General features: G+C 47.0%; 1 long non-coding RNA gene across 4 annotated transcripts; it reads right to left on the bottom strand.

Moving 5' to 3' along the window:
- Positions 1-6253: 6253 nt before the first annotated feature.
- On the bottom strand, positions 6254-21147 carry LOC149127631 (uncharacterized). Of its 4 annotated transcripts, none has more exons than XR_016231823.1 (4): positions 21020-21147; positions 9154-9359; positions 7431-7625; positions 6254-6937 (listed from the first exon to the last, which is right to left on the bottom strand). It is a non-coding gene; the product is annotated as an uncharacterized LOC149127631 (long non-coding RNA). The 4 variants fall into 4 exon arrangements; XR_016231824.1 differs by lacking the exon at positions 21020-21147 and adding an exon at positions 17905-18026; XR_016231821.1 differs by lacking the exon at positions 6254-6937 and having other exon boundaries at positions 7133-7625.
- Positions 21148-24236: the final 3089 nt, after the last annotated feature.

Genomic DNA, 24236 nt, shown 5'->3' with positions numbered 1-24236 from the left:
GATGGGAACAGAAATTCAAGGAAAGCAAATGCAGGCAAAAAAGAGGGTGATGTCGCCGGTATAGAAAAGTACACAAGGTATACCAGTACAGCTCTGTTTTCTGTTTCTGGATTGTAACAATCCTTGTAACATACATCATTCTATGCTTCTCACCTGGGAAACCCAGGTGTTCAAAGTAAGGATGATGAGCCCGTGGGCCCTGACCTGGCATCCAGCACATACTGACCTGGACCCAAGCCTTCTTAGAGGGTTTCATGACCGCTTCTCACAGCTGTCCAATGCCCTGGAAACTTAGCGGAAGCTCTCAGCAACTCCTGTCCCCTGGAATACTCCCATCAAGCAATTTTGTTTACCTTTTATTTAATGAATATAAATTTCCAAAGTACAGCTTATGGATTACAATGGCTTCCCCCCCATAACTTCCCTCCCACCCGCAACACTCCCCTTTCCCTCTCCCTCCCCCTTCCATTCACCTCAAGATTCATTTTCAATTCTCTTTATACACAGAAGATCAGTTTAGCATATATTAAGTAAAGATTTCAACAGTTTGTACCCACATAAACACAAAGTGAAAAATACTGTTTGAGTACTAGTTATAACAATAAATCACAATGTACAGCACATTAAGGACAGAGATCCTACATGAGGAGTAAGTACACAGTGACTCCTATTGTTGACTTAACAAATTGACACTCTTGTTTATGGCATCAGTAATCACCCTAGGCTCTTGTCATGAACTGCCAAGGCTATGGAAGCCCCCTGAGTTCACCAACAATGATCATATTTAGACAAGGCCATGGTCAAAGTGGAAGTTCTCTCCTCCCTTCAGAGAAAGGTACCTCCTTCTTTGATGACCTGTTCTTTTCACTGGGATCTCACTCGGGGAGATCTTAAATTTATTTATTTATTTATTTTTGCCAGAGTGTTTTGGCTTTCCATGCCGGAAATACTCTCATGGGCTTTTCAGCCAGATTGGAATGCCTTAAGGGCTGATTCTGAGGCCAGAGTGCTGTTTAGGACATCTGCCATTCTATGGATCTGCTGTGTATCTCACTTCCCATGTTGGATCGTTCTCTCCCTTTTTGATTCTATCAGCTAGTATTTGCAGACACAAGTCTTGTTTATGTGCTCCCTTTGGCTCTTAGTCCTATCATTGCGATCAATTGTGAACAGAAATTGATCACCGGGACTAGTGAGATGGCATTGGTACATGCCACCTTGATGGGATTGAATTGGAATCCCCTGCTAAGCAATTTTTAAAGCAACGTCATTGAGTCATATGATAAATATGATAAAATGTGTGTATTGTAACTGTCCATTTCACTGAATTTTAAACGCATGTGACTGCCATGGCAATCAATCACAGATTTCCCCAATAGCTCCTCTGTGCGTTTTTACTGAGGTGTTGGGTTTTTGAAAAAGGTTTTGTTTATTTATTTATCTGATTTATTATTTCAAAGACTAAATGAGGGAAAGAGAAATAGAATGTGTGTGAGAAAGAGAGAGGGAGAGCACGAGCGACAGTAATTTTCATCTGCTGGGTCACTCCCTAAATGGCCACAACAGCTAGGTCTGGGCCCTGCTGACATCAGGAGCCACGATTCTCAGGTTCAAGTACTTGAGCCACCATCTACCACCTCCCAGCACGTGATCATGGAGGTGGATTGGAATTGAAGGTCTTCCTAAACACTCACGAGGGATGTCCTTGCTAAAATCTATTTTCCACCTTTGCACATCGGTTTCCAATGCCTCACTCGTTGAGGCTGTCTCAGCATATTCCACCTAAGGCCGTAGCCGCAGCACCACGTGGGAGCCTACAATGTCAGTCCCTCGTCCCAGGAGACCCACCTGAGTGCTAGTACCCTTGTGCTCTAAATACGCACATTCACACACTTCTGAAACATTGGGTAACACTGCAATGTGCACAATAACATGAAGCATTCTTGTTTCTAAAAAGAACCCTGTGACGGGCCAACTCGATTCAATAGGCTAATCCTCTGGTACACCAGGTTCTAGTCCCGGTCGGGGCTCCAGATTCTGTCCCAGTTGCCCCTCTTCCAGTCCAACTCTCTGCTGTGGCCAGGGAGTGCAGTGAAAGATGGCACAAGTGCTTGGCCCTGCACTCCATGGGAGACCAGGAGAAGCACCTGGCTCCTGCCTTCAGATCCGCGTGGTTCACCGGCCACAGCGCGCTGGACGCAGCAGCCACCAGAGGGTGAACCAATGGAAAAAAGAAGACCTTTTTCTCTGTCTCTCTCTCTCACTGTCCACTCTGCCTTTTAAAAATAAATGAATAAATAAACCTGTGACAAAAAATTAAAGGGTGTAGTCCACATTTCAACACGAGACCTAGAACACAGAACTGGATGCATCAGCTCTGCTTGCCCCGTCTTCATTCTGCACTCGCTACCCTGCAGGCTGCCTCCAGCACTCTGCAGACTGATAACACTGGAGGTCAATGCAGGAGAGCAACAGAGATACGAGGGCCCTTTGCCACTGATGCTCACGTTCAAAATGGGATGTGAAAACTAGAGTTTATTGCAATAAAGATGCATGCATCCCCACCAGAGGATCAGGATTCAGGATCTGCCTCCTGACTCCAGCTTCCTGCTACACAGACCCTGGGAGGCATCAGTGATGGCTCAAGTGCGTGGATCCCTGCAACCCACATGGGAGGCCTGGAATTCGTCCCAAACTTTGATCTGGTCCAGAACCATGGATAACTTTTGTATTGACTCTCTGTCTCTCGCAAATGAAAAAGAACGACAAAATTTATCACTTGCTTATGATTACCTGGACATGATGAAGTAAGAAAAATGGCATCTCTAAGTATAACACAGACTACAAAACCAATGTGACAATTTCTCCTTTAATCCACAGAGACATCAATTTCATTATTTCTTTTATGCACAACATGTTTTCTGGTAGTCCAATATTTAATTCCTAAAGGTAAAGTACTGCTCTGTGATTATGATTGGTACAGTGTGCTTCAAATTGTTAACAGAAAATGTACATACAAGGTGTTTATTCTAGTACAAAGAAAGTGAGCAATCTTGCATACCATACACTTAAGCGTATGATTCATGGCCAGGGAGAGAAAGAAAGAGACAAACTAGCAATGTTAACCAGCAAATAAATGAACAACATGAAAACGATTTTAATTACAAATAGAGTGAGAATAAGTCAAAAAAGAAAATCAAAGTAGGCTACAATTGTCACCAGTTGTGCTCATCAGCTAACACACCCTCCCCTCCCACAGCCTAGGACATGTGTGTGGCCCACTCAGGGCAAGGCTGAAGCCCATGGGAGTGAGGACGTCACAGGGAGGTGACTGCTGGGAGGAGAAAGCCTTCCAGGAAGAGCCCCCTGCCACTCCTCTCCTCCTGCACACACCATGCGCCTCAGTCTGCTCTGCTGGGGGGCCCTGTGTCTCTGGGGAGCAGGTGAGGCCCTGCTCTGCACCAGTGCATGCCAGTCCCACGGGCTGCTCAGCCTCCTGTGGCTGCTCTCCCAGGCTCCCTCAGGGGCTTCTCCTCCAGCTTCTGTCTCCTCCCTCCACAGGCTCCATGGACACAGAGGTCACCCAGACTCCCAGACATCTGCTCAAGGGAAAGGCACAGACAGCAAAGATGGACTGTGTCCCTGCAAAAGGACACCGTTATGTTTATTGGTATCGTCAGAAGCCAGAAGAGGAACTCAAGTTTTTGGTGTACTTCCTGGATGAAGAAATTAATGAGAAAACAGAAATGATCAATGAGCGATTTTCAGCGCAATGTCCCACAAACTCACCCTGCAGCGTGGAGATCCAGTCCACTGACCTGGGGGACTCGGCCCTGTATTTCTGTGCCAGCAGCCAATCCACAGTGCTCAAAGTTCACTTTCCTTTGAACACAAACTCAGCCTGCACCAGCTCAGGAAATGAGTGGTGCATTCGGCTATTATAAAACACCAGAAACACAACAACTCTCATAAATCTGAAGAGAACAAACTGTAGATGACAACTCTAGGTGAGCAGAATGTGGTATGAATGGGGAAGGAAGACTACAAAGGTGCTCACAGTTCCCAGGGTACAGAACACCAGACAAGGTATTCCAGGATCTCTCTCTCTCTCTCTCTCTCTCCTAACAGTCTTTATTAGAATGTATAATTCTGTTCTTTTCTCCTAGGAAAACCGTGCATTCAGGAGTAAGGCTGATGACCACAACAGCCCTATCGTTTACACTGACCATGGACCTGTGACCCAGTACAGTTCCTTCACCTGGATGCAGTCCCACATTCAGGGGTAGCGACTGCTTCATAGAGATGTACCTGCCCTGAGACTCAGCAGAATCTCTCAGCAGTGCCTGCCCCGTGGAAACTCCCACCATGCAGTTATTAAAGCAACTGTTTGAGCCATACGATCCATGAAGTTAGATGCATCTACTTTCAGTGGAAACATCAATGATGCAGTTTGACAAATTTTATACTCATGTGGCTGCTCTGACAATCAGTTAGATACTCTCCATGCGTTCTCATGTGTCTCTTCTCTGAGATCTTTGGGTTTCTTAATTAGATTTATTGATGGATTACTTAATTGATTTGAAAGGCAGAGACAAAGAGATCTTCCATCTGCTGATTCACTACTCAAATGGCTCCAACAGCCAGAGTTCAGCAGAGCTGGAGCCAAGAGCCAGGGACTCCATCTGATCTCCTACAATGGTGAGAGGGACTCAGACACGTGAGGTACCACCTGCTACATCTCACACATTAGCTAGGAGTTGCATCGCAATTGGAGGTTTTTATTAATTTTCTTCAGTACTACCTCAGTTTTTACCATTAAAAATTTGGGTACGTTTGTCCCGTTTGTTTCAATAGAATTATCATGAATGTACTTGTTAAACTCTCATCAAGAATTGTCTTACTAAAATATATTCTTACAAGGTTTCACTTCAGTTCCAATTTCCTCTTGATGTCTCCGTTGAATTCTCTGCCTCAGCCTGTTGCACCAGGAAGCAGTGACCACCAGCAACCAAACTGAAGCTCAACGTGTCAGCCTCATTTCCCACAGAAACTCCTAAGTGTCAGTGCTCTTCTGCTCTAAAGTGAGACACGCTCACTCACACATTTCACACACCTTGGGAATCAGAGGGGGTACACATCGAGATGAGGCTCATTTTGCTTCTGAAAATAAACCTGTGAGCTGCAGAATTAAGGGGTGTGTTCTAACCCAAGCACAGGACTTGGAGTGAGCCAGCTACTGTTCTGGCTCCCCTTGTAGCCACACCCACCAGGTCTGCAGTCTTAATGGAAGGTCAGTATCAGGGAGGCAGGGAAGGGGGCAGAGAGGGGGTGTGAGAACTCACTCCGCTTAATTTTGTTGTGAACTTCAAAATGTTATTTAAAATAGAGTTCACTAAGAGGGGCAGTTGGCGTATCCATTAAAGACACACGCATCCCATATCATAATACCAGTTCAATACCTGGCTCCTAGGCTGGTGTTGTGGCAGAGCAGCTTAAGCCACCGGCTGTGATGCCTGCAACCTGTAGGCAGATGGTTCCTGTCTCAGCTGCTCCACTTCTGATCCAGCTGCCTGCTAATGGCCTGGGAAAAGCAGCAAAGGTGGGCCCAAGTGCTTGGCCCCTGTCTTACTCATGAGGGACCCAGATGAAGCTCTTGGCTCCTGGCTTAACCTAGCCCACACCAGCCAATGTGGCCATGTGGAGAGTGAACCAGCAGATAAAATCTCTCTCTCTCTATCTCTGTTTCTCTCTGTTTCCACCTCTGTCTCTGTAACTCTGACTTTTAAATATAAACACGTCTTAAATATATCTAGCTGGCTCCCAACTCCAGCTTCCTGACAATGCAGAACCTAGGAGGCATCAGTGGTGGCTGGAGCAGTTGGGTCCCTGCCAACCACATGGATAGCTTAGACTGTGCTACCACCTCTCAGGGTTGGTCTGATCCAGACCAAATATGTTACAGGCATTTCATGAGTGAACAGGTGGACAGGGACCCTTCTCTCTATGTAATACAAGAGCAAGAACAAGATTTTTGGCTCTTTTTTATTATTATGTATTTCCAAGATTGGTCCATTGATGTAATTATCCCAGCATGTTCAGAGCAGAAATGATTCTTTACTCCTACTAGAATGTTTCCATTTGCCAATACATCACCTGATCTTCATTACAGTAAAATAACTTTGATAAATTGAATTAAATTTTCCTCAAAACCTTCCCATGACTTATATAGGAACATGTATGCTAAATAAATACATTTTTATATTTTTTTAAAAATATTTTTTATTCATTTAAAAGGAAGAGCTACAGAGAGGCAGATGTAGAGGTAGAAGGAGAGGGGTCTTCCATCTGCTGGTTCACTCCCCAAATGGCTGCAATAGCCAGAGCTGGGCTGATCTGAAGCCAGGAGCCAGGAGCTTCTTCTGGGTCTCCCATGTGAGTACAGGGGCCCAAGAACCTGGGCCATCTTCTACTGCTTTTCTTGGCCATAGCAGAGAGCTGGATCGGAGTGGAGCAGCCAGGACTAGAACTGGTGCCCATATGGGGTGCTGGCACTGCAGGCAGTGGCTTTATCCACTATTCCACAGTGCCAGCCCCCATTTTTAGAATTTTTGTAACTAAGTCCATCAACATACAAATGGGATTATCATGAGACCAACATCTCCTTGAGAACATGAGGAAACGTCTTCATCGTGACTATGGCCTGGCATGGCTGACATGTCTGGGGATGTCAACCTGTAAGTCTAGTGATTGACAGAGCTGAGTTGTCTTGTTGCGATTGCCTTGGACACTGCGCAGAAGCAAAAAACTGACGTGAATGTCATTCAGTCTCCAGAACAGGCCCTGCTGCACAGATGCTCCCACGTGTCATCTCCATGTTCTGGGTCTGAGCGCGTAAGCTGGATGGGGAAGACTCAGATCTTCTTCAGCAAGCGTGCCTCTGTCAGGGAGAGGAACACATCCCACATCAATGGCGAGGAGCACCAGCAGGGGGCAGATGAGGGCATCCTGCATGTTCTATGATCAGGTGCCCCACTCCCGGGACTGGAAGAGGAAGGTGGAGTGCGCTGTCCTACCGGTGTGAGGCCGCCCCTGAAGATGCTAACGCTTCTGCTGCTTCTGGGGCCTGGTAGGAGCCCTGTTAACCGGGGAGCCCGTGTGTGTGTGTGTGTGTGTGTGTGTGTGCAGGAATGAAGGATTGGCTGGGCACTGTAGATTGTTTATGTTGATCACAGGACATGGAGTGCCCCTTCTTCCTAGGGGTACAGGGTGGGAGTCACCAGTCAGTGAAGATGGGGCTGAGGAACCCCTAGGGTGTGAGAGGAAGCATGCACTAAGCAGACGGAATTCTCCAGCAACCAGGAGGAAGGGGCGGGAGCGAGGCTGAGGCTGTGTCTGACCCTGCTCACGTTGTCCCCTTCCTGCTCTCTGACCTCTGTTTCTGCAGGCTCTGGGCTCGGTGCTCTGGTCCTGCAAAACCCCAGCAGGGCTGTCTGTCAGAGCGGTGCCTCTGTGAGGATCGAGTGCCGTTCTGTGGGTCTGCAGGCCGTAACCGTGTTTTGGTACCGTCAGCTGCCGAAACAGAGCTTCATGCTGATGGCAACTTCCAATCAGGCCTCCGACGCTGCCTATGAACAGGGTTTTACCAAAGCCAAGTTTCCCATCAACCATCCAAACGCAACCTATTCAAGTCTGGAGGTGACAAACACACAGCCTGAAGACATCGGCTTCTACTTCTGTGGAGCCAGTGACACGGCGCTGGGCTGAGATCTGAGACCTCGGCAAGAACCTGTGGTGGCCGCTCGGCTCCTCCCCACACACCAGTGCCCGGGAGCTGGGTGGAAGGAGCTGTGAGGATGGAAACCACAGCTTCTCAAATTGAAACATCTGAGTGTGGGGGGGGGGAGAAATAGGGAGAGAAGGGAGAGGAGAGGAAGGGAGGGGAGGGGAAGGGAGGGGAGAGGAGAGAATAGGAGGGGAGGGGAGGGGAGGGGAAAGGAGAGGAGAGGAGGGGAGGGGGGAAGGGAGAGAAGGGGAGGGGAGGAGAGAGGAGGAGAGGAGAGGGGAAGGGAGAGGAGAGGGGAAGGGAGAGAAGGGGAGGGGAGGGAAGGGGAGAGGAGGGGAGGGGAGGGGAAGGGAGAGGAGAGGAAGGGAGGGGAGGGGAGGGGAAAGGAAGGAGAGGAAGGGAGGGGAGGGGAGGGCAAGGGAGGGGAAGGGAAGGGGAGGGGAAGGGAGAGGAGGGGAGGGGAGAGTAGAGGAGGGGAAGGGAGAGGAGAGGATAGGAGGGGAGGGGAGGGAAGAGGAGAGGAAGGGAGGGGAGGGGAGGGGAAAGGAGTGGAGAGGAAGGGAGGGGGGGAGGGGAGGGCAAGGGAGGGGAAGGGAGAGGAGGGGAGGGGAGGGGAGGGGAGAGGAGGGGAGGGGAGGGGAAGGGAGAGGAGAGGAAAGGAGGGGAGGGGAAGGGAGGGGAGGGGAAGGGAGAGGAGGGGAGGGGAGGGGAGATGAGAGGAGAGGAGAGGAGAGGAGAGGAGGAGAAGGGAAGGGAGAGGAGAGGATAGGAGGGGAGGGAGAGGAGGGGAGGGAAGGGGAGGGGAAGGGAGAGGAGAGGAGGAGAAGGGAAGGGAGAGGAGAGGATAGGAGGGGAGGGAGAGGAGAGGAGGGGAGGGGAGGGGAAGGGAGAGGAGAGGAGAGGAGAGGAGGGGAGAGGAGGGGAGAGGAGGGGAGAGGAGAGGAGAGGAGGGGAGGGGAGGGGAAGGGAGAGGAGAGGAGAGGAGAGGAGGGGAGAGGAGGGGAGAGGAGGGGAGAGGAGAAGAGAGGAGAGGAGAGATTCTGGCTGTGGGGTGTGGAGGAGGTCCAGTGTATGCCTAGCAGAAGGGGAACAGAATTGGGCCTGAAAAGTGCCCACCTGCCATTGGAAGATCCCTGACAGGGATAAATCCCGGCTGTCTGCCCTGACCCTGCCACGTGTTCGTCATATGTTCTTGGATAAAGCTACCCTTTATCTTCCAGGTAGCTCTGAAGACACTTCTGAGGATCACCATGTGTTTTCTGTGATCAGCCTTGGTGTGTGGCTCTGCAGAGCTATCCAGCATAATCTTGTCGCCATGCTATGCCCCTGAGATGAGAGGATGGTGACCAGCCAGGCAGAGAGCTACTCACAAAAGAGTTTGATGATGCCTTCCATGGAACTTTGACTGATGAACGGGCAGGTGAGAGTAGGGAACAGGACAGAAGAGCCCCTCTCCACACCTGAGACAAGAGCATCTGCAGAGGAGGTGGCTGTGAACGGTGCCACAGGAAGAGAAGACGGAGAACCTGTGCGGAAGGACTCAGACAGCAGGGCTGGTCGGCTGGCCTAGAAACTTCTGCTGGAAGATACAAGGCAATTAGTGGCGCAAGGAAGGTAGGCCATTGAGAAAAAGCCCTTCACAGGAGACACGAAAGGACTACGCTGACCACACGTCGGATTAACCCAGTAGAAAATGAGCACATAAACAAGTCTAGTACCTGCTAACACTAACCAATAGAATAAATAAAGGGGAGAGTGATCCAACATGGGAAGTGAGATACTCAGCAGACTCATAGAATGGCAGATGTCCTAAATAGCACTCTGGCCTCAGAATCAGCCCTAAAGCCATTCGGATCTGGCTGAAAAGCCCATGAGAGTATTTCAGGCATGGAAAGCCAAGACACTCTGGCAAAAGATCTCTGTGAGTGAGATCCCAGTGGAAAGAATGGGTCATCAAAGAAGGAGGTACCTTTCTCTGAAGGGAGGAGAGAACCTCCACTTTGACTATGACCTTGTCTAAACAAGATAAGAATCGGAGAACTCAGAGGGCTTCCATAGCCTTGGAAACTCATGACTGGAGCATAGGGAGATTACTGATGCCATAGACAGGAGTGTCAGTTGGTAAAGTCAACAACAGGAGTCACTGTGCACTTACTCCTCATGTAGGATCTCTGTCCTTAATGTGCTGTGCATTGAGATTTAATGCTATAACGAGTACTCAAACAATATATTTCACTTTGTGTTTCTATGGGGGTGCAAACTGTTGAAATCTTTACTTAATGCATACTAAACTGATCCTCTGTAAAAAAAAAAAAAAAAAAAAGAAATTATCAACTCCCAACTTGACTCTCACTGGGATTAAACATGACAGTAGGTCTGATCTGATTTCATCATCATTTAAAAAAAATCATCTATTATTTTTCACTTTATGTTTCTGTGTGAGAGCAAACTGTTGAAATCCTTACTTAATGTATACTAAGCTGATCTTCTGTATATTAAGATAATCGAAAATGAATCTTGATGTGAATGGAAGGGGAGAGGGAGTGGGAAAGGGGAGGGTTGTGGGTGGGAGGGACGGTATTGGGGGGAAGCCATTGTAATCCATAAATCGTACTTTGGAAATTTATATTCATTAAATAAAAGTTTAAAAAAAACCTTTTAAAAAAAAGAAAATGAGCAAAAGAAAATAAGATATCGTAATAAAGAAACATAGTGATCGACAAGCATCTGAAGAGCTATTTTGGCTTCACTTGTGATCAGGAAAATGTGAAGCAAGATACCATGACAGATCATTTTCAATCCATTTTGTTGTTGAAATCGAAGTTCTGAAGTGTTAGTGTGAGTTCAGATCCACAGGAGTACTTATAAGTTCCTGGTGGGGGCAGAGTGACACAGTCTCGTTGAGCTGAAAAATGCACAGAGTTTACTAAGAGCTGGAGGAGGACTTAGCCCCACGTACACAGTGTCAGTTATCCCCTGAACACACTGCTCCACCTGTTTTGTTGTTGTTGTAAGGACCTAGATTTTATGCCTTTCTTCACTGAGTACATGTAGAAAATCAGGTCTATGAGACAAATTTAGTTAAGATTCATCTTGTTGTTCTGTAGTAAGAGGAGCGCGCATCTTGTGGCAAATGTCAAGTGAGGTCACAGATTACAAGGGGCTGCATCATGTACTCGCATCCCTGTGTGGCCCATACACAGGAGGAGACAGCCGCTGGGTGGTGACTTATCTTCCTATCACATGCCTGGGACATCAGGCTGACCTTTTCATCCAGTTTTGCTCTGTGTGGCTGGAGCCCGTGTGCCTCAACTGGGAGGGGAGAGGTGGCACTAACGTAACTGCCAGGCCCCCTCACAGCACAGCCGATGGCCCATCTCAGGGCCCTGCCGTCCCATTTCATTCTGGGCATTCCATTTAGTTCACAAAACCATTTGGAAATGGCTCTCCATTCTCCCACATAGCTGAGCAGTCCTTATCCCATGACCCAGTGATTCAAACCCCAGGTTTATGTGAGGAGAAACTGTTGCCTGTGTATCAAAGACGGGAAATGCATGAGATCTTATTAATCTTGTTCTGTGGCTCATAACACAGTCATTACTTGTCTATGTGTGGCTATTTATTTTATTCTATTTATTGTTTTAAAGATGTGTTTATTTATTTGAAGTCAGAATTACAGAGAGAGAGAGAGAGAGAGAGAGAGAGAATCTTCCATCCACTGGTTCATCCCCAGCAAAGGCTGAGCCCAGTCAAAGGCAGGAGCCAGGAGCTTCATCTGGGTCTCCCACGTGGTATCAGGGGCCCCAACACTTGGCCATCCTCCCCTGCTTTTCCCAGGCCATTATCACGGGCTGGATAGGAAGTAGATCAGCCAGGACACAAACCAGTACCTTCATGGGATTCGGCTTCCCAGGCAGCAGCTTTACCCCTTACATTTGAGTGCCTATTATCTGTAATCCACTTACTGGTACTATTTTTAAAAGATAGTTCAGATTCTTTGTTTTACCTAATAAAGATGAACTGTGACTAAATCCTTGACTGTCTGCAGCCCTGAAATCATATATTCATGCTTATTATCCTATTAAGAAATGTTAGGAGAAAAAAATGTTAAATATTTTTCCTTGATACTGTACACCAAGATGAGCCAGAATTAATTAAGTGGGACTGGGGATAAAGAAACTAACAGAAGCACATTTAAGAAACAGGAAAGAACCAGGGTGTGTTCTATGAATGGAAGGAAGTCAGCAGTATGGCAGGAACAGAAATCGGAGGGGGGGCGATGAGACTGGGGTAGGAAGATTTCACACCAGTCAAGACTTTATAAACCAAGGTGAATGAACCAGGGTTGAACATAAAGTTGAGTAGAAACCATTGAGGTTTTAAACGTCTTATTCCTGTAGTAATCAGATAAGCACATGTCACCTTGGCTGCAGTGTGAATAATGGACTGAGCAGGGGAGGCAAAAACATGCCTCTATTTCCTGAGTGTTCTCCTCTGGGCCTTAGAATTAAACAGATTAGGGGCTGACATTGTGGCCCAATGAATTAAGCCACCACTTACAAGCTGCCATCCCATGTTGGAGCACAGGTTAGAGTCCCCGGCTGCTCTGCTTCCAATCCAGTTCCCTCCCCTGCTATTGCCCCTGGGAGAGAGCCCTGCCAGCCATCTGAGAGACCAAGATAGAGTTCTTGGCTTCCAGCTTCAGCCTGGCTATGCTGTGGCTATTGGGCTATTGTGGCCTTTTGGATCTGAACCAGCAGATGGAAGATTCTCTCTCTCTCTCTCTCTCTCTCTCTCTCTCTCCCCCTCCCTCCCTCCATTTCAAATAAATAAGTTAATCTTCAAAAAAAGGGAATTAAGTAGAGTAACAGGAGATTCATAGGCAAATTTATTTAATAAAGATTTCACACAACACTGGGGCCCCCAAAGGGAACAAAGACCCAATATGCAGTCAAAATTGAATATTTATATCCTGAATTGGACAAAGCAGTGACTTGAGAAACCATGACAAGACACAATTGGGTTGGACTAGGTAGTTGGTGGGATACAGAGAGACCTGGAGAATAAAGGTTAGCTTAACAAGGACTTTTTGTCCAATTTCATCCAACCACCATGTCTCGCCCTTGATATGAATGGTGCTTTCCTTCTGGTATAGGGAGGACGACTTCCATCTGCAAGACCATCTGTGTAGTCATGAAGACATTAATCAAAACCACAAAAGATAGGTTCCCATGAAATTTGACAAAAAATCTAAAATACAAATGGAAACAAAGTAAAAGAACAGGCAAGATAGAAGTGTAAAATGAGGTGAATTCTCCTGTCAATTGTCAAATTACTTCAATATTTAGGATAACGAAACAGGCAGAAATAAATAGCTCACTGGGAAGTAATGGTAGAAGAAAAACAAGCCCATGTATATATAGAAATTTGACAGAGGGTAGAGCTGTCATTGCTGATATATGAGGATGACTTGGTATCCAATAAGTTATCCTGGAACAAGCCATTACCCACACAAGGAAAGATAAATTTAAACCCTTCCTCACAGCCTAAGCCAAAATGGATTAAATGCTTAAATGCAGATTCAAAATGTTACAGATTTTGGTTAAAATGTGTATGTGCACACACACATACACAGAGGAGTGTTTCTCCATGAACTTGTGCTATGGGGGAGAACTTCATACAAATCATTTAAAAAGCACACTTGCAAGAAAAGAATGATGAAGTTTACTAAATTAAGAAACTCAAGAGAAACATCACAAGGAAAGTGAAAACATAAACTACAAATTGCAAAGGTTTCAATAACACATATAGATGACCAAGGTGGGGTATCTAGAATACATAAAGAATAATTATAACTTTTCAAAAAGAAATGTTGGCAAAGGGCAGTTAACACTGGGACCCTATAAAGGTAAACCATGTCTTGGGAGGAGTGACAGTGTATGGTGCATATGGTGGCAGTGTATAGAAAGTGGAAGTAAACAATTAGTTTAGCACTACCAAATCTTGAAATTCATGCATTCTACAAACTGAGTTGAATGATTCATTATCTGAGATAGAAGGGGAGGGACAAAATAACATTGTTAAAAGCCAATAAATATATAACATTATAAAAGGATGTTATTACAGAAAGACTTTATTAAAATACTTCTTACAAAAAGAGTGAAAGAGTGAGTCTTAGAAGAAAATGAATGTGGGCTAAAATTCAAATCGGTTGTCTTCACTAGATACAGCACAGCCTACCCACTCAACAGCCTATGACACGTGTGTGGCCCACGTGCAGGGCAAGGGTGAAGCCCATGGGAGTGAGGACGTCACAGGGAGGTGACTGCTGGGAGGAGAAAGCCTTGCAGGAAGAGCCCCCTGCCACTCCTCTCCTCCTGCACACACCATGCGCCTCAGTCTGCTCTGCTGGGGGGCCCTGTGTCTCTGGGGAGCAGGTGAGGCCCTGCTCTGCACCAGCGCATGCCAGTCCCACGGGCTGCTCAGCCTCCTGTGGCTGCTCTCCCAGGCTCCCTCAGGGGCTTCTCTTCCAGCTTCTGTCTCCTCCCTCCACAGGCTCCACGGACACAGAGGTCACCCAGACTCCCAGACATCTGCTCAAGGGAAAGGCACAGACAGCAAAGATGGAGTGTGTCCCTGCAAAAGGACACCGTTATGTTTATTGGTATCGTCAGAAGCCAGAAGAGGAACTCAAGTTTTTGGTGTACTTCCAGGATAAAGAAATTCTGGACAAAACAGAAATGATCAATGAGCGATTTTCAGCTCAATGTCCCACAAACTCGCCCTGCAGCGTGGAGATCCAGTCCACTGACCTGGGGGACTCAGCCCTGTATTTCTGTGCCAGCAGCCAATCCACAGTGCTCAAAGTTCACTTTCCTTTGAACACAAACTCAGCCTGCACCAGCTCAGGAAATGAGAGGTGCATTCGGTTGGTAGAAAACACCAGAAACGAAATTGAAGAGCATAGGTCTGAAGGAAAAATGTAAATGACAGTTCTAGGTAGGAAGTTAGGATTGTTTAAAATAGAGGACGGCAGGAGAAACCCAGAGAATTGGGGAATAAGGTAACCAAGGGGATCACAGTTCCCAGGGCACAGGATACCAGGCAAGTACACCAGGACACCTCTCTCTGTCTCTCTTACTCTTCTGTGATTCTAATAATGTTTAGAAAGTATATTGTTCTGTGCTGTTCACCTGGGGAGTCTGTGCACTCAGGAGTAAGGATGATGAGCACATCAGCTGTGTCTTTCACGTGGACCCTGAACCTGTGATGCAGCCCATTTCCTTACATGAGCTTGTCATGCCTGCCTTCCACCTCGCGGAAGTTCTCAGCAACGCCTGTCTCAGGAACATGCCAATCATGTAATATGTAAAAGCAGCTTTACTGATTCATAAAATCAATGAAGTAAAATGCACCTACTTCAAGTGTACATTTCAATGAGATTTGAAAAAACTGTATACTCGTGATTACCATGACAGTTACAGATTTTAGCAAAAGTTCCTCTGTGTGTCTTTTCTGAGGCCTTTGGATTTTGAAAAAAAGATTTGTTTATTTGTTTACTTATTTCGAAGATCAATTGAGAGAGAGAGAGCGCGCGCCATCTGCTAGGTCACTCCCCAGTTGGTCACAACAGCCAGAACTGGGCCACAGTGGATATATATATATATATTTTTTTTTGTTTTTTTTGGACAGGCAGAGTGGACAGTGAGAGAGACAGAGAGAAAGGTCTTCCTTTGCCGTTGGATCACCCTCCAATGGCCGCCGCGGCCGGTGCACTGCGGCCGGCGCACCGCGCTGATCCGATGGCAGGAGCCAGGTACTTATCTTGGTCTCCCATGGGGTGCAGGGCCCAAGCACTTGGGCCATCCTCCACTGCACTCCTGGGCCATAGCAGAGAGATGGCCTGGAAGAGGGGCAACCGGGACAGAATCCGGTGCCCCGACTGGGACTAGAACCCGGGTGCCGGTGCTGCAAGGTCAAGGATTAGCCTAGTGAGCCGCGGCGCCGGCCTAACACTGGGTATTAAGCATGGGTGGCAGAGTACTTGAGCCACATGCAGCTGTCTCCAAGGTGCATTGGTGTAGAGTTAATGGAAGTTAGTGTTCTTTGAAACTTTCCTTTCAATATTGCTTCATAGTTTTATTATTGTGTGCTGCATATACATTGCTATTTTTGCCTACTTTTTCCCAAGTATGTTTGAATAAAATTATCATGAATGTACTTTTTAAACAATCATGAGGAATTTGCTTACTAACATATATTGTTCTAAGTTTTCACCTCAGTTTCAGATTCAGTCTTTAAATGTCTTGGTGTTACTCAGAAGTCAGTGATGGTCAGCAACCTCACGAGAACTCACAATGTCAGTCCCATTTCCCTCCTGAACCCCCTATGTGCTAGTACGCTTGTGCTCAACAGTAAAATATGTGCATCCAAGCATTTCTGATATGCTGTGAAACCCCTGCTAGGTGGACATTAAGATGAGACATGCTTTGTTTCTAAAAACAAAACTATGGATTAAAAATTAAAGTACGTGTTATGCATTTCAAATATGTGACACAGAGTGAAGAGTCTGGGCGCACCTGCTCTTCTGGCCCAGTCCGTGCAGTCTCTACTTCTCCTGTGGCCCACATCCATCAGGTCTGCTGTCTGACAACACTGGAGAGGCTATGCTTGGGGTAGCACAGGGAATTTGGGGACTCTGCCATTTCTGCTCAATTTTGCTGTAAACATAAAACGTACTAAAAAATACAGTTCATTTAAGAAGGTGGTTAGCTAGTAGTTAAGCATACCTGCATCCCTTATCAGAGTTTCTGGGTTCAGTAGAAATGGCACCTGTATCGGATGCCAGCACCACGGAAAACAGCTTTACCTGCTACACCACAGCAACAGCCACCAATACTTAAATCTTAATGTAAAATAGCTGATATGTAACTTTTGTAAATGTAGCAGACTCTATGGCTGGTGCATCATACTTACAATACTTAATAGAAAATGGGCATCAAAGATATTTATTTAAGGGGCCAGCTTTGAGGTATAGCACATCAAGCTTCTACCTGTGACTCCTGCATCCCATATGAGTGCTGGTTTGTGTGCCAACTGCTCCACTTCTGATCCAGCTCTCTTTCAATGACCTGTGAAAAGCAGCAGAAGATGGCCCAAGTGCAGGGACCCCTGCCACCCATGTGGGAGAACAGATGAAGCTCCGGACTCCTCGCTTCGGCCTGGCCCAGTCCTGGCTATTGAGCATTTGGGAGTGAACCCATGAATGGAAGATCTCTCTTGGTCTCTCCCTCTCTATCTGTAACTCTGACTTTCAAATCAATAAATAAGTCTTTAAAAAGGAAAAGATGTTTACCACAACACAAAGAGATTTTGAAAGCTATGTATACTCTGCCTACAACTGTATAACTGATGACATCAGATGGAAAGAAGGAAACAAAATAGCAATATTGCAAATCTAAGAAATAAATGACATGAAAATGGCTTTAATGCAAAAACAGTGAAAGATTTCATCACATGAAGGAGGTGGAAATGGGCTAGAATCACACCAGTTGTGCTCATCAGCTAACACACACCCTCCCCTCCCACAGCCTAGGACATGTGTGTGGCCCAGGTGCAGGGCAAGGGTGAAGCCCATGGGCAGTGAGGACGTCACAGGGAGGTGACTGCTGGGAGGAGAAAGCCTTGCAGGAAGAGCCCCCTGCCACTCCTCTCCTCCTGCACACACCATGCGCCTCAGTCTGCTCTGCTGGGGGGCCCTGTGTCTCTGGGGAGCAGGTGAGGCCCTGCTCTGCACCAGTGCATGCCAGTCCCACGGGCTGCTCAGCCTCCTGTGGCTGCTCCCCCAGGCTCCCTCAGGGGCTTCTCCTCCAGCTTCTGTCTCCTCCCTCCACAGGCTCCATGGACACAGAGGTCACCCAGACTCCCAGACATCTGCTCAAGGGAAAGGCACAGACAGCAAAGATGGACTGTGTCCCTGCAAAAGGACATATTCATGTCTATTGGTATCGTAAGAAGCCAGAAGAAGAGCTCAAGTTTTTGGTGTACTTCCAGGATAAAGAAATTATTGAGAAAACAGAAGTGATCAATGAGCGATTTTCAGCTCAGTGTCCCGCAAACACCCTGCAGCGTGGAGATCCAGTCCACTGACCTGGGGGACTCGGCCCTGTATTTCTGTGCCAGCAGCCAATCCACAGTGCTCAAAGTTCACTTTCCTTCAAACACAAACTCAACCTGCACCAGCTCAGGAAATGAGTGGTGCATTCGGTTGGCAGAAAACACCAGACGCTACTTGTAAGAGCATTTGTCTGAAGGAAAAAAAGTTGTAAATAACAGCCCTATGTGAGACGTAAGGAGTGTTTACAACAGAGGATGGGAACAGAAATTCAAGAAAAGCGAAATAAGGCAAAAAAGAGGGTGATGTCGCCGGGTACAGAAAAGTAAAAGAGGTATACCAGCAAACGCTGTCTTCTGTTTCTAGATTGCAACAATCCCTGTAACATACATCATTCTATGCTTCTCACCTGGGAAACCCAGGTGTTCACAGTAAGGATGATGAGCCCGTGGGCCCTGACCTGGCATCCAGCACATACTGACCTGGACCCAAGCCTTCTTAAAGGGTTTCATGACTGCTTCTCACAGCTGTCCAATGCCCTGGAACCTTAGCGGAAGATCTCAGCAACTCCTGTCCCCTGGAATACTCCCATCAAGCAATTCTAAAGCAACGTCATTGAGTCATAGGATAAATATGATAAAATGTGTGTATTGTAACTGTCCATTTCACTGAATTTTAAACGCATGTGATTGCCATGGAAATCAATTACAGATTTCCCCAACATCTCCTCTGTGCGTTTACTGAGGTGCTGGGTTTTTGAACAAGGTTTTGTTTATTTATTTATCTAATTTATTATTTCAAAGGCTAAATGAGGGAAAGAGAAATAGAATGTGTGTGAGAAAGAGAGAGGGAGAGCACGAGCGACAGTAATTTTGCATCTGCTGGGTCACTCCCTAAATGGCCACAACAGCTAGGTCTGGGCCCTGCTGACATCAGGAGCCACGATTCTCAGGTTCAAGTACTTGAGCCACCATCTACCACCTCCCAGCACATGATCATGGAGGTGGATTGGAACTGAAGGTCTTCCTAAACACTCACGAAGGATGTCCTTGCTAAATTCTATTTTCCACCTTTGCACATCGGTTCCCAATGCCTCACTCGCTGAGGCTGTCTCAGCATATTCCACCTAAGGCCGTAGCCGCAGCACCACCTGGGAGCTCACAATGTCAGTCCCTCGTCCCAGGAGACCCACCTGAGTGCTAGTACCCTTGTGCTCTAAATATGCACATTCAAACACTTCTGAAACATTGGGTAACCCTGCAATGTGCACAGTAACACGCAGCATACTTGTTTCTAAACATAAACCTGTGACGGGCCGCCGCGGCTCACTAGGCTAATCCTCCGGCACACCAGGTTCTAGTCCCAGTCGGGGCGCCGGATTCTGTCCCAGTTGCCCCTCTTCCAATGCAGCTCTCTGCTCTGGCCAGGGAGTGCAGTGGAGGATGGCCCAAGTGCTTGGGTCCTGCATCCCATGGGAGACCAGGAGAAGTACCTGGCTCCTGCCATCGGATCAGCGCAGTGCCCCAGCCACAGCGCACTGGCCGCAGCAGCCAAGAGAGAGTGAACCAACAGTAAAGGAAGACCTTTCTCTCTGTCTCTTTCCCTCTCACTGTCCACTCCGCTTGTCAAAAAAGTAAATAAATAAACCTGTGACAAAAAAATTAAAGGGTGTATTCAACATTTAAACATCAGATAGAGCGAAGAACTGGATGCATCAGCTCTGCTTGCCCCGTCTTCATTCTGCACTCGCTACCCCTGCAGGCTGCCTCCAGCACTCTGCAGACTGATAACACTGGAGGTCAATACAGGAGAGCAACAGAGATACGAGGGCACTTTGCCACTGATGCTCAAGTTCAAAATGGGATGTGAAAACTACAGTTTATTGCAATAAAGATGCATGCATCCCCACCAGAGGATCAGGATTCAGGATCTGCCTCCTGACTCCTGCTTCCTGCTACACAGACCCTGGGAGGCATCAGTGATGGCTCAAGTGCGTGGATGGGAGTCCTGGAATTCGTCCCAAACTTTGATCTGGTCCAGAACCATGCATAACTTTTGTATTGACTCTCTGTCTCTCTCAACTGAAAAAGAACGACAAAAATTATCACTGGATTATGATTACCTGGACAAGATGAAGGACGAAAAATGGCATCTCTAAGTATAACACAGACTACAAAACCAATGTGATATTTACTCTTTTAATCCACAGAGACATCAATTTCATTATTTCTTTTATGCACAGCATGTTTTCTGGTAGTCCAATATTTAATTCCTGAATGTAAAGTACTGCTCTGTGATTATGATTGGTACAGTGTGCTTCAAATTGTTAACAGAAAATGTACATAAAGGTGTTTTTTTTTGTACAAAAAAAGTGAGCAATCTTTGCATACCATACACTTCAGCGTATGATTCATGGCCAGGGAGAGAAAGAAAGAGACAAACTAGCAATGTTAACCAGCAAATAAATGAACAACATGAAAACGATTTTCATTACAAATAGAGTGAGAATAAGTCAAAAAAGAAAATCAAAGTAGGCTACAACTGTCACCAGTTGTGCTCATCAGCTAACACACACCCTCCCCTCCCACAGCCTATGACATGTGTGTGGCCCACGTGCAGGGCAAGGGTGAAGCCCATGGGAGTGAGGACGTCACAGGGAGGTGACTGCTGGGAGGAGAAAGCCTTGCAGGAAGAGCCCCCTGCCACTCCTCTCCTCCTGCACACACCATGCGCCTCAGTCTGCTCTGCTGGGGGGCCCTGTGTCTCTGGGGAGCAGGTGAGGCCCTGCTCTGCACCAGCGCATGCCAGTCCCACGGGCTGCTCAGCCTGCTGTGGCTGCTCTCCCAGGCTCCCTCAGGGGCTTCTCCTCCAGCTTCTGTCTCCTCCCTCCACAGGCTCCATGGACACAGAGGTCACCCAGACTCCCAGACATCTGCTCAAGGGAAAGGCACAGACAGCAAAGATGGACTGTGTCCCTGCAAAAGGACACCGTTATGTCTATTGGTATCGTAAGAAGCCAGAAGAGGAACTCAAGTTTTTGGTGTACCTCCAGAATGAAGCAATTATTGAGAAAGCAGAAATGATCAATGAGCGATTTTCAGTTCAATGTCCCACAAACTCACCCTGCAGCGTGGAGATCCAGTCCACTGAACTAGAGGACTCGGCCCTGTATTTCTGTGCCAGCAGCCAATCCACAGTGCTCGAAATTTGCTTTCCTTTGAACACAAACTCAGCCTGCACCAGCTCAGGAAATGAGAGGTGCATTCGGTTGGTAGAAAACACCAGAAACGCTACTTGTAAGAGCATTTGTCTGAAGGAAAAAAAGTTGTAAATGACAGCCCTATGTGAGATGTAAGGAGTGTTTACAACAGAGGATGGGAACAGAAATTCAAGGAAAGCGAAAGCAGGCAAAAAAGAGGGTGATGTCGCCGGTACAGAAAAGTACACAAGGTATACCAGCACAGCGCTGTCTTCTGTTTCTGGATTGCAACAATCCCTGTAACATACATCATTCTATGCTTCTCACCTGGGAAACCCAGGTGTTCACAGTAAGGATGATGAGCCCGTGGGCCCTGACCTGGCATCCAGCACATACTGACCTGGACCCAAGCCTTCTTAGAGGGTTTCATGACCGCTTCTCACAGCTGTCCAATGCCCTGGAACCTTAGCGGAAGCTCTCAGCAACTCCTGTCCCCTGGAATACTCCCATCAAGCAATTCTAAAGCAACATCATTGAGTCATATGATAAATATGATAAAATGTGTGTATTGTAACTGTCCATTTCACTGAATTTTAAACGCATGTGACTGCCATGGAAATCAATTACAGATTTCCCCAACAGCTCCTCTGTGCGTTTACTGAGGTGTTGGGTTTTTGAAAAAGGTTTTGTTTATTTATTTATCTAATTTATTATTAAAAAGGTTAAATGAGGGAAAGAGAAATAGAGTGTGTGTGAGAAAGAGAGAGAGAGAGAGCACACGTGAGAGAAATTTTGCATCTGCTGGGTCACTCCCTAAATGGCCACAACAGCTAGGTCTGGGCCCTGCTGACATCAGGAGCCACGATTCTCAGGTTCAAGTACTTGAGCCACCATCTACCACCTCCCAGCACATGATCATGGAGGTGGATTGGAATTGAAGGTCTTCCTAAACACTCACGAGGAATGTCCTTGCTAAAATCTATTTTCCACCTTTGCACATCGGTTCCCAATGCCTCACTCGTTGAGGCTGTCTCAGCATATTCCACCTAAGGCCATAACCGCAGCACCACGTGGGAGCTCACAATGTCAGTCCCTCGTCCCAGGAGACCCACCTGAGTGCTAGTACCCTTGTGCTCTAAATATGCACATTCACACACTTCTGAAACATTGGGTAACCCTGCAATGTGCACAGTAACATGCAGCATACTTGTTTCTAAACATAAACCTGTGACGGGCCGCCGCGGCTCACTAGGCTAATCCTCCGGCACACCGGGTTCTATTCCCTGTCGAGCGCCGAATTCTGTCCCAGTTGCCCCTCTTCCAATGCAGCTCTCTGCTCTGGACAGGGAGTGCAGTGGAGGATGGCCCAAGTGCTTGGGTCCTGCATCCCATGGGAGACCAGGAGAAGTACCTGGCTCCTGCCATTGGATCAGCGCAGTGCCCAAGCCACAGCGCACTGGCCACAGCACCCAAGAGAGAGTGAACCAACGGTAAAGGAAGACCTTTCTCTCTCTCCCTTTCTCTCTCACTGTCCACTCCGCTTGTCAAAAAAGTAAATAAATAAACCTGTGACAAAAAAATTAAAGGGTGTAGTCAACATTTCAACATCAGATAGAGCGAAGAACTGGATGCATCAGCTCTGCTTGCCCAGTCTTCATTCTGCACTCGCTACCCCTGCAGGCTGCCTCCAGCACTCTGCAGACTGATAACACTGGAGGTCAATACAGGAGAGCAACAGAGATACGAGGGCACTTTGCCACTGATGCTCAAGTTCAAAATGGGATGTGAAAACTACAGTTTATTGCAATAAAGATGCATGCATCCCACACCAGAGGATCTGGATTCAGGATCTGCCTCCTGACTCCAGCTTCCTGCTACACAGACCCTGGGAGGCATCAGTGATGGCTCAAGTGCGTGGATCCCTGCAACCCACATGGGAGGCCTGGAATTCGTCCCAAACTTTGATCTGGTCCAGAACCATGGATAACTTTTGTATTGACTCTCTGTCTCTCTCAAATGAAAAAGAACGACAAAAATTATCACTTGCTTTTGATTACCTGGACAAGATGATGTAAGAAAAATGGCATCTCTAAGTGCAACACAGACTACAAAACCAATGTGACAATTTCTCCTTTAATCCACAGAGACATCAATTTCATTATTTCTTTTACGCACAACATATTTTCTGGATGTCCAGTATTTAATTCCTAAAGGTAAAGTACTGCTCTGTGATTATGATTGGTACAGTGTGCTTCAAATTGTTAACAGATTATGTACATAAAGGTGTTCATTTTAGTACAAAAAAAGTGAGCAATCTTTGCATACCATACACTTAAGCGTATGATTCATGGCCAGGGAGAGAAAGAAAGAGACAAACTAGCAATGTTAACAAGCAAATAAATGAACAACATGAAAACGATTTTCATTACAAATAGAGTGAGAATAAGTCAAAAAAGAAAATCAAAGTAGGTTACAATTGTCACCAGTCGTGCTCATCAGCTAACACACACCCTCCCCTCCCACAGCCTATGACATGTGTGTGGCCCACGTGCAGGGCAAGGGTGAAGCCCATGGGAGTGAGGACGTCACAGGGAGGTGACTGCTGGGAGGAGAAAGCCTTACAGGAAGAGCCCCCTGCCACTCCTCTCCTCCTGCACACACCATGCGCCTCAGTCTGCTCTGCTGGGGGGCCCTGTGTCTCTGGGGAGCAGGTGAGGCCCTGCTCTGCACCAGCGCATGCCAGTCCCACGGGCTGCTCAGCCTCCTGTGGCTGCTCTCCCAGGCTCCCTCAGGGGCTTCTCCTCCAGCTTCTGTCTCCTCCCTCCACAGGCTCCACGGACACAGAGGTCACCCAGACTCCCAGACATCTGCTCAAGGGAAAGGCACAGACAGCAAAGATGGACTGTGTCCCTGCAAAAGGACACCGTTATGTTTATTGGTATCGTAAGAAGCCAGAAGAAGAGATAAAATTTGTGGTGTACTTTCGGGATGAAGAAATTCTGGACAAAACCGAAGTGATCAATGAGCGATTTTCAGCTCAATGTCCCACAAACTCACCCTGCAGCGTGGAGATCCAGTCCACTGACCTGGGGGACTCGGCCCTGTATTTCTGTGCCAGCAGCCAATCCACAGTGCTCAAA

The sequence above is a fragment of the Oryctolagus cuniculus genome, chromosome 3 (assembly GCF_051225735.1).
Source record: "Oryctolagus cuniculus isolate XC-2025 breed Fujian yellow rabbit chromosome 3, ASM5122573v1, whole genome shotgun sequence".
In the NCBI taxonomy this organism is placed as follows: domain Eukaryota; kingdom Metazoa; phylum Chordata; class Mammalia; order Lagomorpha; family Leporidae; genus Oryctolagus; species Oryctolagus cuniculus.
Note: the sequence above shows the minus strand (reverse complement) of the source record. Positions and strands in the feature narration are given on the sequence as shown.